Consider the following 13,126-nt stretch of genomic DNA (forward strand, 5'->3'; position numbering starts at 1 on the left):
ATTAGGAAGGAGTAAAGATTTTACTGCCTCTGCTTTATCAGATACCCTTGAAAGAGAGTGACAGAATTAGGCAAGGGAGTATTCTGAGGGCAACTAGATGATGTGTGGAGTTGGGGGTGAGGTACGCGGAAGCATGAAAGGAGTCTGAAAGACACCTACTGCTTATCATCAAAATCTCAAAACTGAGAGCAAAGAGGTCAGACCTCATGGAACAGAAAATCCATGGGAATATGAATTCACTGATAATATCCACAGGAATTCAGGGTCAGTTAAGGTATGTGCTTGAAGAATATGGACACTTTTTTTTTTTTTTTTTAAATAAACATAGGTAAGCTATCCAATATAAGGCTAGCTGGCCCAATATTGCCTGCCTGCTACTAAACCTTATGTGGAACATTCTGGAACCACTCTCTCATTAGAAACCGTGGAATTAAGACTGATCTGCCTGTCCTGGTTCCATCTGATAATAAATAAAGCTGAAATGTTTCTGTGTAGTACTGGGTTGTTAGGGACTGTGATTTCAAGTACTAACCCACCATCACTGTCTATCAATTCATTCCCTGATTAACAGAAATACACAACTTAAGGAAAAATTGAATCTAGGCAGTTGAACCAATGTCTGAATGATGTTATCATAATTATTGTCCTCTGGTTAGATTTTTGACTCAAAAATTTCAAGAAAATGCACATATGTGGCTAGTAATTTGCATAATCCTGATCTCTGTGCTATAGGATAGAGTTGATTTCTTTTTCATGCTCTTCCAGGAGTGGTTAGGAACTGTTAGGATTCTTCTTGTATGTCTGTTAGGATCAGTCCTGTCGGCTGATTAAAAAAAAAAAAAATCATCAAGAAAGACTCTTTCTAAGGGCACCTGGATGGCTCAGTTGGTTCAATATGCGATTCTTGGTTTTGGCTCAAGTCATGACCTCAGGATCCTGAGATCAAGCCCACTTTGGGCTCCCCATTCCCTGCTTAGTGGGGAGTCTGCTTCCCCTCTCCCTCTCCCTTTGCCCCTCCCCAACTCATTTTCTCTCTCTAAAATAAATAAATAAATTAAAAAAAAAAGACTTTCTAGTGAAGGTCTTTTAAGGGAGACTCCCATCTGCCCTGTTGATGGGGTGAGGTCAAATAATGTGAGTTGCTCAAGAGAAGAGTGGGATTAGATGAAAAGAGAGGAGATATAAAAATATAGAAAGAATAATCCTTAGATACACATGTGTATCTTATTTAGACATAGGAAAAATGGTACAGTTTATCAGACCTGACTATAGATATTTTTAATTATGTATTTAATACATGACTACAGGCTTACTGGAAAATATTCAGACACCAAAGACTATACCTTATGGTTGTAGAGCTTTTTGCAGTTTATGAAATAGTGTCATATACTGTCAAATGCTGTCATATCTATATACATATACTGTCATCTGTGACAACTCCAAAAAGCAAAAGAGCAGGTTCTATCATCTCTGTTCTATAGATAAGTAAGTTACCCTAGCATTGATGTAGTTGGTACAGACTGAACTAGAAGAACCAGAACCCATTAGCAGCTTAGGAGTGAACATGATGAGCGAGGGGATGACTGTGGAATGGAAAGACACATTAAGTGAGTGATCAGAGAAGGGAAGCAATGAGGGAGAAGTTTTAAAATACTCAAAACCTGAAAGACCCTAGGAATAAAGGACAAAATTCAGAGTGATTTGTGAGAAAGAACAGGTGCCTAGAGCAAGGAAGGAACTCCAAATTCATACCTCTTATTTATTTGGCATATATTCATTGTATCCTTACTATGTTTGAATTTCTCTGGATGTCGCTGGGAAAACAATGATGTATATTGAGACACCGACCTATGTCTGAGGTACTTAATACCTAATTATTGAGATAATGTCAAAAAATAATTGTAATACAAGGCAATTCAGTATCCAAAATAGGGATTTAAAGAGAACTATCTCATATTGAGGCTGACAATGGAAAACTTCACTACAGTGCAAAAATGAAGTTGAACTAAGGAAAATGTGTAAGATTAAGGAAGTGATAAGAAGACTCTGGTTAAGAGAAGGGCCTGAGAAAAGGCATGGAAGCAGAAAAATGAAAGACGTATTTGGGAGCAACAAGAAAGTTAGTGGGAACTGGAATAGGAAATAATGTTGGAAAGATAAGTTGAGCCTGGAATTTGAAGGGGTTCCTTGAATATCGAACTATCTAATCTACTTTATTCTGTGGGCAAAAAAGGTCTATTAAAGGTTTATAAGTAGGGCACTGGCATCATCACAGTGGTATTTTAGTATAAGTAACTGGGAATGGTGGACAGAATAACTTGAAACAGGGAGAGCCCAGGGTAAGGACAGAGAAAGAGAGAGAGAAAACCATTGCAATAATCCAGTCACTATGAGATAAATATCTGACCTTGGCAGCATCAGTAGAAATAGAAAAGAAATGAAATATTCTAGAGAGACTGTAAAGGAAGAAAGGATAATATTTATTAAACCTCTACTATGTATCAGGCACTGGACTGTGTGCTTTATATAGATTTACACAGCATTTGATCTGCATGTCAACCTTAAAAGACAAGTCACTTTATTGTTTCTCTTTTAAAGATGAGGATTAAGCAACTTTTTCAAGTTCATACAGTTAATAAAGGATAAAGTCAGGATTCAAACCCAGGTCATCTGACTCAGAGTCTGCCTGCTTAACCTTGATGCTTAAGGGCCTTGATGATGGATCATATATGGCAAATATATATATATATATATATATATATATATATATATATATAATATCCCAGTCATAAGACCTTAAAATTCTTGGGAATTTTGATTCTGAGATTTTGGGGGTAATGGGTAGAATGGTGATACTATGAATAAAAACAGGAAAATAGAAAAGACCTTCTGGACTTCATATTTTACATTTGTTCTTAATGGTCCAATTGCTCTTTGGATTTAAAATGTCAATTTACAATAAAAGTCACAAAAGCAACTGAACCACCAAACTTAAAAGTCTCTGAAGACAGATACTAGCTGATTTTTCCTTCCAAGTTTCACTGACATGTATGTGGAGTATAACACAGCACTTGGCATGTAGGAGGTGCTTGGCAATGTGTTAAACGAATTAATTGGAGGGGTTTAACCATAAATCAGTGAGAATAAAGGGAGGAAAGAGAATAGAGTCAAAAAAGCATGACTCAGAGTTAAACAAATCTTGGTTCAAATCCTGGCTCAGCCACTCTCTAACTAAAGGACCTAGGGCAAGTTACTTTACACCTTTTGTATAGGATAGGGCAACAATTCACAGGAAAGCCAGGTACCTTTCTGGATTCAGTACTTCTATGTAAGGCAGTGGGTCCATGCAAACCTAGAAAGAATGCTTGCAAAGGCCATTATCTCTGACAGAAGAAAATCTGAACCCTTTTCTTTCATCGAGTTTAATTTACAAATCTATGTTGAGACTTATAGAAAAAAAAATCTGTCAAGTAATTGCCAGTTTTAAAAGAAAAATAAATTATTTTCAGAGAAGTAAAAGCTATAGAGTTTCAACTGAAGGGGAGATTTTAATTGCAGAGAGACATATCCGCTGAATGGTTTAGTTTGGACTTGTGGGATCAGGAGCAGCCAGTGGGATATATATTTGAGAAAAACCAAGTTTAATTAGCCTTAAGATTTTATACAGCTTGGTGCTTCCCTCCCACACCTGATCTGATTCCTTCAGGTCAATCTCCCTTTCAATCACACACTCTCCCATCCTTTTCTCAGTTGCTGTCATGACAAGCCAATAGGAGAATGACATACAGATGAAAACAAGGTTTGAATAATTACTGCACTGCGGCTGGTTGTTGTTCGAGCATCATTTTATTTCTTCCAATCATACAGGTCCTTGGACTTCACAGCCCCATGTTTCAGATGGGGGTGATGCTGATTATATTATGACATTACAGCAAAGACAGGCAGATCAGACAAAGTGAATTTCACTCAGTAATTAAACTACAGTATCTTTCGTCTAAAGTCCAGAGCAGGATTAATCGAAAGGTAGCTCTTTATCATCTCGATTAGTGCTGGGATTTGAAGAGTGAGCTCTGATTTGATAGCTAGCCCTGAGTTGGGCTGACTAGTGGCCCCATATCTGTCTAACTTGCAAAAATAATATCAGATCAAGATACATTTGCAAGGTTATGCCCTTCCTTTTTATTTTATTTTTATCTGAAGGAAATGCAGATAGATTAAAATATGCTGCTATTTCCATTACTCTGTTTTCTATTACAAAAATGTCTATTAAAAAGAACAGGTCCTTCCAAACCCCACAGCATTTTACAGATGGTTTCCCATAATTCCACTTAGTACCATGCTCTAATGGCTTCTTATTTCTTGCCTTTTCATTATCTGAGAGTCAAATCTGAATATTTAGATAGCCCAAGCAACAGCTTCTCAAGCTGCTCACAAGACCCACTTTTATTTCAAAGGACTCACTGTAGGATTTATGGAAGGATTTTGCTTCCTTCAATTGCTCTTTTAATGTATAAGATATTCTCACATTCTTTATTGAGTAATGAATTAGAGAATCAGTGATTCTCAATCCTGGATGCCTATACAAACACATGTGAGGCTTTGTAAACAATTAGCATCTACCCCCCACTCCAGACCCAATAGTTCAGTGTCTGTAGGAGTTAGACTATGCATCTGTATATTTTTAAAAGTCCATAGGTGATTTGAATGTGCTGCCAAGGTTAAGAACCAGTGAGTCAGCTCTACAGTGTACCAGCTGTATTTGCAAAAGATTTATCAAAACAAATCATTGTTGAGGGAAATGAAGCCTGATATGGTTGTAGAAAATCCCTTAATAAAATCATAAAAAGTCTTTTCTAAGTAACCTTTGCATAGATATATATATAGTCTCTTAAGAACAACAGGAGACAAAGAAGACTATAAAACAGGTTTATGTTGATGATGCTTCTATTGATCCATCTGATAACACTGAAGGTGATGGTTTACTGATTGAGCCAATCAGCTACCAACCAATAATTTCAGATGACATCATAATATCTCAGAGTTTGGACACAAACTTGGAATTAGCTATGGTCATCTTTACTACACAGCTGTCTTTTTTAGAAAGAGAAAACGCAGGATTGAAAAGATCTGATTACAAAATTGTGACCAAGTCCTGTTTTGGAGTTTAAGAACATACATTCTGGAGTCAAACTCAACCTAATTAGTTGGGGGACTTCAGAAAAGTAATTACTTTTCAAAGCTTCAATGATCACATCTTTAAAATGGGGCCAAGAATTCTTATATAACAGAACAATTTGGGTTTTGAATTATTTTATTTAGATAAGAGGAGATGGCAAACAAAAGTATCAGAACCAAATAAAAAGTCTGTTAAAAGCAAATACAATAATGACTAAGGTTGTCACTGAGGCTCTATGCCTAAAAGACATCAGTTTTGAGACTCACCACTTAGTTTTCTGGAAGATATGATCCTTCAGAGAGAAAAACATGAATGCAAATAAGAATGACTTTCAAAAAAACTAAAAAAGAAAAAAAAAACCCAAAACCAAAACCAAAAAAAAAAAACCAAAAAAAAAAAAAAAAGGGATGACTTTCAAATTTAATTGTGCATTCCCATTAACTGGAAGTGATTGTTACAAATGTAACTTGCAGGGCTCCAATCCAAGAGACTGTGATTCAGTATGTAGGGGGGGAATCCAAGAAAATGCAACCATCCAGGTTGATTTTGACTAAGGGTTGAGGATTCCCACTTTGATAAAACAGCTATAAAGGAAAACAAAGTAGCCAAATATTTATACCCGAAATAGCCACACAGTGTAGCCTGACCTAGAAGAGGCTATGCTTTCTTTTCCTTAGGTCAGAATTCAGTCAGGTGAAAATAAGTTATGCACAAATATAACACGTTCACAGAGATTTAAAACAAAACAAAATAAAACAAAACAAAACACTGGGGCGCCTGGTGCCTCAGTTGAAATGAAATTCATTTCAGGTCATGGTCTCAGGGTCCTGGGATCTAGCTCCGTGTCAGGCTCCCAGTTCAGTGGGAGTCTGCTTCTCCCTCTGCTGCTCCTCCAGCTCATGCTCACTCTCAACACTCTCAATCTCTCAAATAAATAAAATCTAAAACAACAAAAACACCAAACCAAAACATTTTTCCCCCAATTAAAATATACTTCCTGAATAATTAGTTCTTAGCTGCTAATATTATCTTCATTTTTTTTTTTTTCCCCTTCACCACTGGGTACATGCAAGTATACCAGCATGGGTCAGATTTTCTTTTCTTTCTTTCTTTCTTTTTTTTTTTAAAGATTTTATTTATTTGACAGAGAGAGATCACAAGTAGGCAGAAGCAGGCAGAGAGAGAGCCCGATGCGGGGCTCGATCCCAGGACCCTGGGATCATGACCTGAGCCGAAAGCAGAGGCTTCAACCTACTGAGCCACTCAGGTGCCCCCAGATTCATTTTCAATTCGTTGTTTTTCTTCTTACAAAACAATAAACTAACATCCTGAAAACTGGTAAATTCATTAAATAACAAGAGTAGCTATTTCCTCCTTTAAAGCCATTATAAAGTATTCTTGATATGCATCAAGAATAGGTTTATCAAAATTGATGATAAAAATCAATGCACAATGGCAAGTTAAATATTTTAAATACAATCAATAAATTAATTTGTTAAAATAAAGATTTTCCACCCATAAATGGAGACTATTCTGGATCTAAAAGGAAATTTTAAAACTTTAACTTTCAAAATTTTCCTAAGGAGGGGCACCTGGGTGTCTCAGTGGGTTAAGCCTCTGCCTTTAGCTCGGGTCATGGTCTCAGGGTCCTGGGATCGAGTCCCATATTGGGCTCTCTGCTTGTCAGGGAGCCTGCTTCCTCCTCCCCTCTCTCTCTCTCTGCCTGCCTCTCTGCCTACTTGTGATCTCTGTCAAATAAATAAATAAAATCTTAAAAAAAAAAAAAAAAAACTTTTCCTAAGGAAAAGACAAATTCCAGAAATGTGTTTAGAGGGGGTATAGCTCAGTGGTAGAGCATTTGACTGCAGAAATGTGTTTAGAATGTGTAGTACAACATGCTAACAGATGTGCATTAATTCTCTATATTCTAAAAGTTATTGTAAAGATAAGAGAATTATGGCCTTTTACTACAATTGGGCATATAGCTAAGCTGTGGAGAAAAAACATACCAATGTGAGAAAAGTTTATCAATATTACTGGATAATATAGCCTAGTAGTCAAGCATAAGCCAAAAGGAAAATCTTCTTTTTGATACATACTGTGTGAGCTAGGGTAAGCTACTTAAGATCTCAGAAACTCAGGCACAGTACTTCTCTCAGAAGGCTGTGGTGACCATAGTAGATACTGAATAAATATAAGCTGTTGTTAATTGTAATAGTTGACAGTTTATTAAACAAGATATATCACGGATAAGACTTATATGAATGGTATAAGAAATCCAAAAAGAAATCCAAAATCAAGAGCATGTTGACATGACCAATAAGGTTTTTGCAAGGAGTGGTATTTGAGTTGGTTAATTCAGAATAAATAAGATTTGTCTCGGAAAAGAAACAGAGATCATTTTAGGGTGGGGGGAGATGTTGGTATGACCTCAGGTTAGAGGTAAAAGTGTTAAATAGTTCAGGATAAAATGATAAAATGTAATTTGGGATAAAACAATAGAAGGTTCTAAATTCCAAAAAGTCACCTTAGGTTTTTGGTAGAATTTTTAATTGCTCAAATATTTTCCCAGTGTAATACAACATCTTTTTAGAACAGTGGTTCTCAAATTTTGTTATGTATCAGAATCACCTGGAGGACTTGTTTAAGCAGATTGCTGTACTCCACCCAAAGTTTCCATTCAGGAGGTTGGGGTGAGGCCCAGGAGTTCTATTCCCAGATGTGCCAATGCTGCTGGTCACTTTGAGAACCACTGCTTTAGAGGATGATGACTGCTGGATGGAGGGGGGTTTTCCTCAATGTGAGAAATAATTGGATAACTAAATAACCTTCGTTATTTCCTGTAAAATTTCATCCCCACTTGCACACCAAGGCACAGAAGAACCTACATGGAGGTTACCTAAGGAAAAACAAATGTGATCACCCTGACCTCCTACTCTTACTACTGGATTCAGGTCTTTACTGTGGGAATGAGGAGACCCACAACCCATGGCGACCAAGGTCAATCAGCCTGGAAACTTAAAGAACACTTCATGAGCATTAGAATATTTAAGAATTGAAAATAATAGAGCCAAGAGATTAAAGACGATGGGTGGACTTTCTATTCCAAAGAGCCTCTATCAATCCATGACACATTTTGTACTTGGTTTACACTTGATTGCTTATCCCATGATCCACAAACTATATTCAACCCCCTCAGGTCACCCTTCACCTTTCTCTTTTCTTCAGTAGGCAATCAGGAATGAGTTGGGGCAACAAGACCTCTCTACTTCGGCCTGGGTCAATGTTCAAGTATTTTCACCTCTTGCTTCAAACTCTTTCTCCTAAACAAACTTCCACTATTTAGTAACTATACCTTAAGAAATATTTTAAAAGGCAGAATGAGGAAATGAAAGGCTCTGACTCTATTTTCTCCAGCATGACTCCAAGGGTACCACCATTTTACTAGTTAGCATTTTATTTTCAATGGCAGATACACACACACACACACACACACACACACACACATAAATATATATATGTTTTTTATTTTAAGATTCATGCAGAAGTCTTTGCACAAAAAGGCCAAAAGCGGATTTAAAATGTTTGACTCCAAAAATCTCTCAATAACAGCAGCTTGTTCATTTTTTTAGCCACTTATCTTTCCTTAAAATAAGGAGCTATATAATTACAAAATATAATTAATAATAATAGCAACAATTACTACAAGTACAACAGAAATAATGATAGTAAGCACCATGGGCCCAGATCCCCATAGTTACAAAGGATAAGAATTTGTCTTAGTATTTTCAAGAACAGACAACAGCCCAATAATATAGGGAAAAAAACAGAAAGGGAAAAAATCTTTCCTGTGTTCCCTGGAAAGAACCGTAGAAAAATAGACAATAAACTTTAATGCCTCTTGTTAAAGATCTTCATTTTACAGATCAGTTCAGGCAATTTAAATAGACAAAAACATGAGGCCTCTAACGTCTCTTAGGAAACAGTATCAACGTTAATTCCTGGCTGGTCCCAATTCCATTTCAAGTTAAGCATCCCCATCCACTCATAAGAAGAAAGAAATAGCATTTGTATAGTGTTTTACAGTTTATAAAGCACTCTCACAAACATTACATTATTGGATTGTCTCAAAAATCCCGTGGGATAGGTAAGCAGGGAAAGTATTAACATTATACCCATCAGAAGGTGAGAGAATTAAGGATCAAAGAAGGAAATAAATTACATTGGGTCAAACTCTATGCAGACTTGAAAAGAAGCCCAAACATAGAGTTTTATATAACATGAAAAAGGCTCAGAGCATCTGAGACTTCCCCCGGTCACAGATGGTAGAACTAGGGGTATAGAACACAGGTAATTCAGCTTAAGATACCATGCTCTTTCTAAACCATACACTTGACTCCCAGTTGTAAATGTCTAGTTATAGTAATTGGCCCTCTCAAGAGGAAGATTGTTCAATTGCCAATTGTTACAACCACTACTGGTGTCTAGGTTTTTTGTTTGTTTTTAGTTCATCTGACAAAAAAGGTATACACTCCCTGAGAAGGTATGCAACTTTATAATATTACTTAGTCTGTCAAGGGAAGAAGAAGAGAATGTATTATTTTCACTGGCTTAGAATACTTACTTTTTAAAAATTCACTCCAACTATCTACATACACAAGAAACAACACAGCCCTGTTTCCACTGAAATAGTCATTACACGAAAGACAAACCAAAAGACTAACCAGCCTCAAAGGTTGGCTTCTGGCACAGGCTCAATTTTAAACTACTAGTTTGTTTGTTTGTTTGTTTGTTTCTCTCTCTCTCTCTCTCTCTTTCTTTCTCTCTCTCTCCCTCTCTCTCTCTCTCTCTCCTCCTTCCCTCCTTACTCTCACCCTCCCTCGGCTCCTTCCTTCCTGCCTCCTTTCTTTTTCTCTCTCCCTCCCTCTCCTTCCTTCCTTCTTTTCTCTCTCTCTCTCTCTTTCTTTCTTTCTTATAAAAGACTTTATTTGCGAGAGAGAGAGAGAGAGAGCACACAAGCAGGGTGAAGGGCTGAGGGAGAGGGAGATGCAGGCTTCCTGCTGAGCAGATATGGGAGCCAGACGTGGGGCTCAATCCCAGGACCCTGGGATCATGACCTGAGTTGAAGGCAGACGCTTAACTGACTGAGCCACCCAGGTGCCCCTAAACTATTAGTTTTTAAATATGTGGCCATATTAAAATGAGGAATAACAGCATAAGATGCATGCATGAAATACATCATTCACTTTGTTGTTCTGAATTCACAAGTCTCAAAGCTCTCAATTCAGACTTTGAAACTTCTGGACTACACTACCATACCTCTTGCTCTTTTCAGTTTTTACGTGCAATTACTTTTACAACCTGCCTGTTTTGTTTTTTGTTTTAAGATAGTTACATTTTCCTTTACTTAATGTACGTGCAACCTCTGACTTAGAGCATTTAAAGGTTTGGCAAAGCAATGTCTTCCCACAAAAGACACAGAGGTTTCACCTAGAATGCATCTTGGGAGTTTGTACTGAAGAAGTTAAGGGAGGTCTAGTATATGAGTAAATATTTGTGAAATTAGACTGAAATTTTGAATCCTGAATGAAAACATTTATTAAAGAAGATTGTTGTGTGCAGTGAACAACTACCTCACAACTGAGCATTTTCAGAGCATTGCAGAATTTCAGACTTGATACTCCACGGGAGATTTTATTTTTCTAATGACAGAATATTAGTTTTCGTGTTCATTAAAATGATATATTACAATTATCTGTCTAAGGCTTTAACACCCTATAAAGCACCCCTGTAAAGTGGCTGTCCATGCTTAAACACCCTGGTCTGAGGGACTTAATATTTGTTGATGTTAGGGACTGTTATGGACTGAATATGACCCATCCTCAACCTCCCAATTCACACGATGAAGTCCTAACCCCTAATATCACTGTATTTGGAGACAGGGTCTTTAAAGAGATAAATGCTGTTAAATGAGGCCATAAGGGTGGGGCACTCATCCAACAGGACTAGTGTTCTCATAAAAAGAGGAAGAGACACCAGAGCAGAGGAGACACAGTGAGAAGATGGCCATCTGCAAGCCAAGGGGAGACATCACATGAAAAATCAACTCTGGTGACACTTCCAATTCCTGGACTTCTGACCTCCCAGATGAAGGAAAACATTACTGTAATTTAACCCACCAGTCTATGATATTTTGTTATGGCAGTCCTAGCAAACTAATTACAGGAACTAAAGTTCTACAACTTGCCAAGTATGAATTGGTTAAATCTACTTTGTAGGTATAGAAACAGATTATGGGACATTCAAAACATGTCTCAAGAGACACACAATCAGTAAGTGGCATAACCAAGGTTTAATCTAGGTTTGTCTTCCAGACTAATATTTTTTCCTTCTGGTTGGTTTTCCACTGTTGAGCACATAAGGATATAAGAAGTTAGTTTTTATATTGACCTGAATATTTTATTCTTGTATGTTTTATCACTGGCTTGTGTTCTATTTGGAGTCACAGAAAACAACGTAATTTATCTTCTATGTGACAGTCCTTAATATACTTGAACATAGTTACCATATTCATTCTTTGTGAATTTCTAAACAATCCCAGTTCCGTTAACCATTCCTCATATCACACATTTCATTTCCCTACCTTCCTGGTCACTTTCCTCTGAAGATGTTCCTATTCATTTAGATTTCTTGTACTGACTTGTTAAGCCATGTATCACTCATATAGTTCATGAACAGTCTTTTAAAAATGAAAAGACAAAATTTTGCCTTTGTCCATTTTAGAAATCTCCTCTAGTTGGATATATCCCATTGCTCTCGTTATTTAAGATGTTTAGAACATGATTACTTAACTCAACAATTTTTCTATGTATTTGGATTCATGTCATGTGCAACTCTCATGGATGTGCTTTCACCCAAGTAATTGAAAAAAAAAAATGGTGGCCAAGATAAGGGTTAGGATACTCCTGACTTATTCCATAGGACTGCCTTCTACTGTGATATTGAGTCATTCGTTTGCACTTAAGAATGTGGTTATTCAGTTACTAATCCATCTGTACATCTAACCAGGTGAGATCAGATCATGTATTGTAGAGGTGCTTTCACTGAAGCCATTCTGGTTTTTAGCAAGCCTCACTTCTTTCAGGGGCATCATAGACCACTGCTGTATGATTTATTGTTTGAATAACACATCTAGCCTTTACTCAGGACTGAGATCATGTTGTTTGTCCTTATAAACCACCTTGTTATTCTTTCTAAAAATCAGAACATTTTTTACACCCTCGTCGTCCTTTTTTTCCCCCCTTCTCCTCAGATACAAATGGCAATAATTAGTGATCTTATTGGCAAATCCTCTCACTAGCTTTTGGTTCTCTAGCCTTACTTTCAGGCTCTTCTCCTTTTCCTTTGTCCCGTTTCCTGCCAAGGAACAGAGTCACCCATGTGATCATGGACTGCATCCAGAGATGGCATACTGGTCAGAGGTAGATCTGCAAGCTGGAAGAGTAGGGAGAACTTAAAAGTGTTTTCCTTGGGCCTGGCTGTGTTGGCAGAGGAGAATGGGCTGTGATTGGGTGAAGCTTTGCTTTCATCTCTATGCAGGGCTCTGCCTGGCTTCTGTTTTTGACTTGTAGCTGTGCACCTGGACAGGGTTACATTCTTTTCTTATTCACTCTGGATGATTTCCTTTGCCAGAGATTCAGGACAGCTTTATATTTTCAGTCTTTACCTGAGAAAGGTTGTGATATGTAATACTTTTATTTTCCCATGAAGACTTTCTCTGAGGCAGGCATGTACCCTGACCTTTACCTAATCGAGAAAAGTTGTTTGTGGGGAGGGGAAATGGGAAGGCAGGTTGGACTTCAAATGCACAAATCACTTCTAATAAAAACACTAAGATTCAGGTGCCTGAGGTTAGAAATACTGGAGGGAATTCAATTATACTAATTAATA

At 37.3% G+C, this 13,126-nt stretch overlaps 1 protein-coding gene across 20 annotated transcripts in view; it reads right to left on the minus strand.

Moving 5' to 3' along the window:
• The window catches only part of ZBTB20 (zinc finger and BTB domain containing 20), a 789,640-nt gene that overhangs the window by 382,368 nt on the left and 394,146 nt on the right, over positions 1-13,126 (minus strand). The gene's annotated exons all lie outside the window — the stretch shown is intronic.

Source organism: Mustela putorius, unplaced genomic scaffold, assembly GCF_011764305.1.
Source record: "Mustela putorius furo isolate JIRA1106 unplaced genomic scaffold, ASM1176430v1.1 tig00003834_pilon_pilon_pilon, whole genome shotgun sequence".
NCBI lineage: Eukaryota > Metazoa > Chordata > Mammalia > Carnivora > Mustelidae > Mustela > Mustela putorius.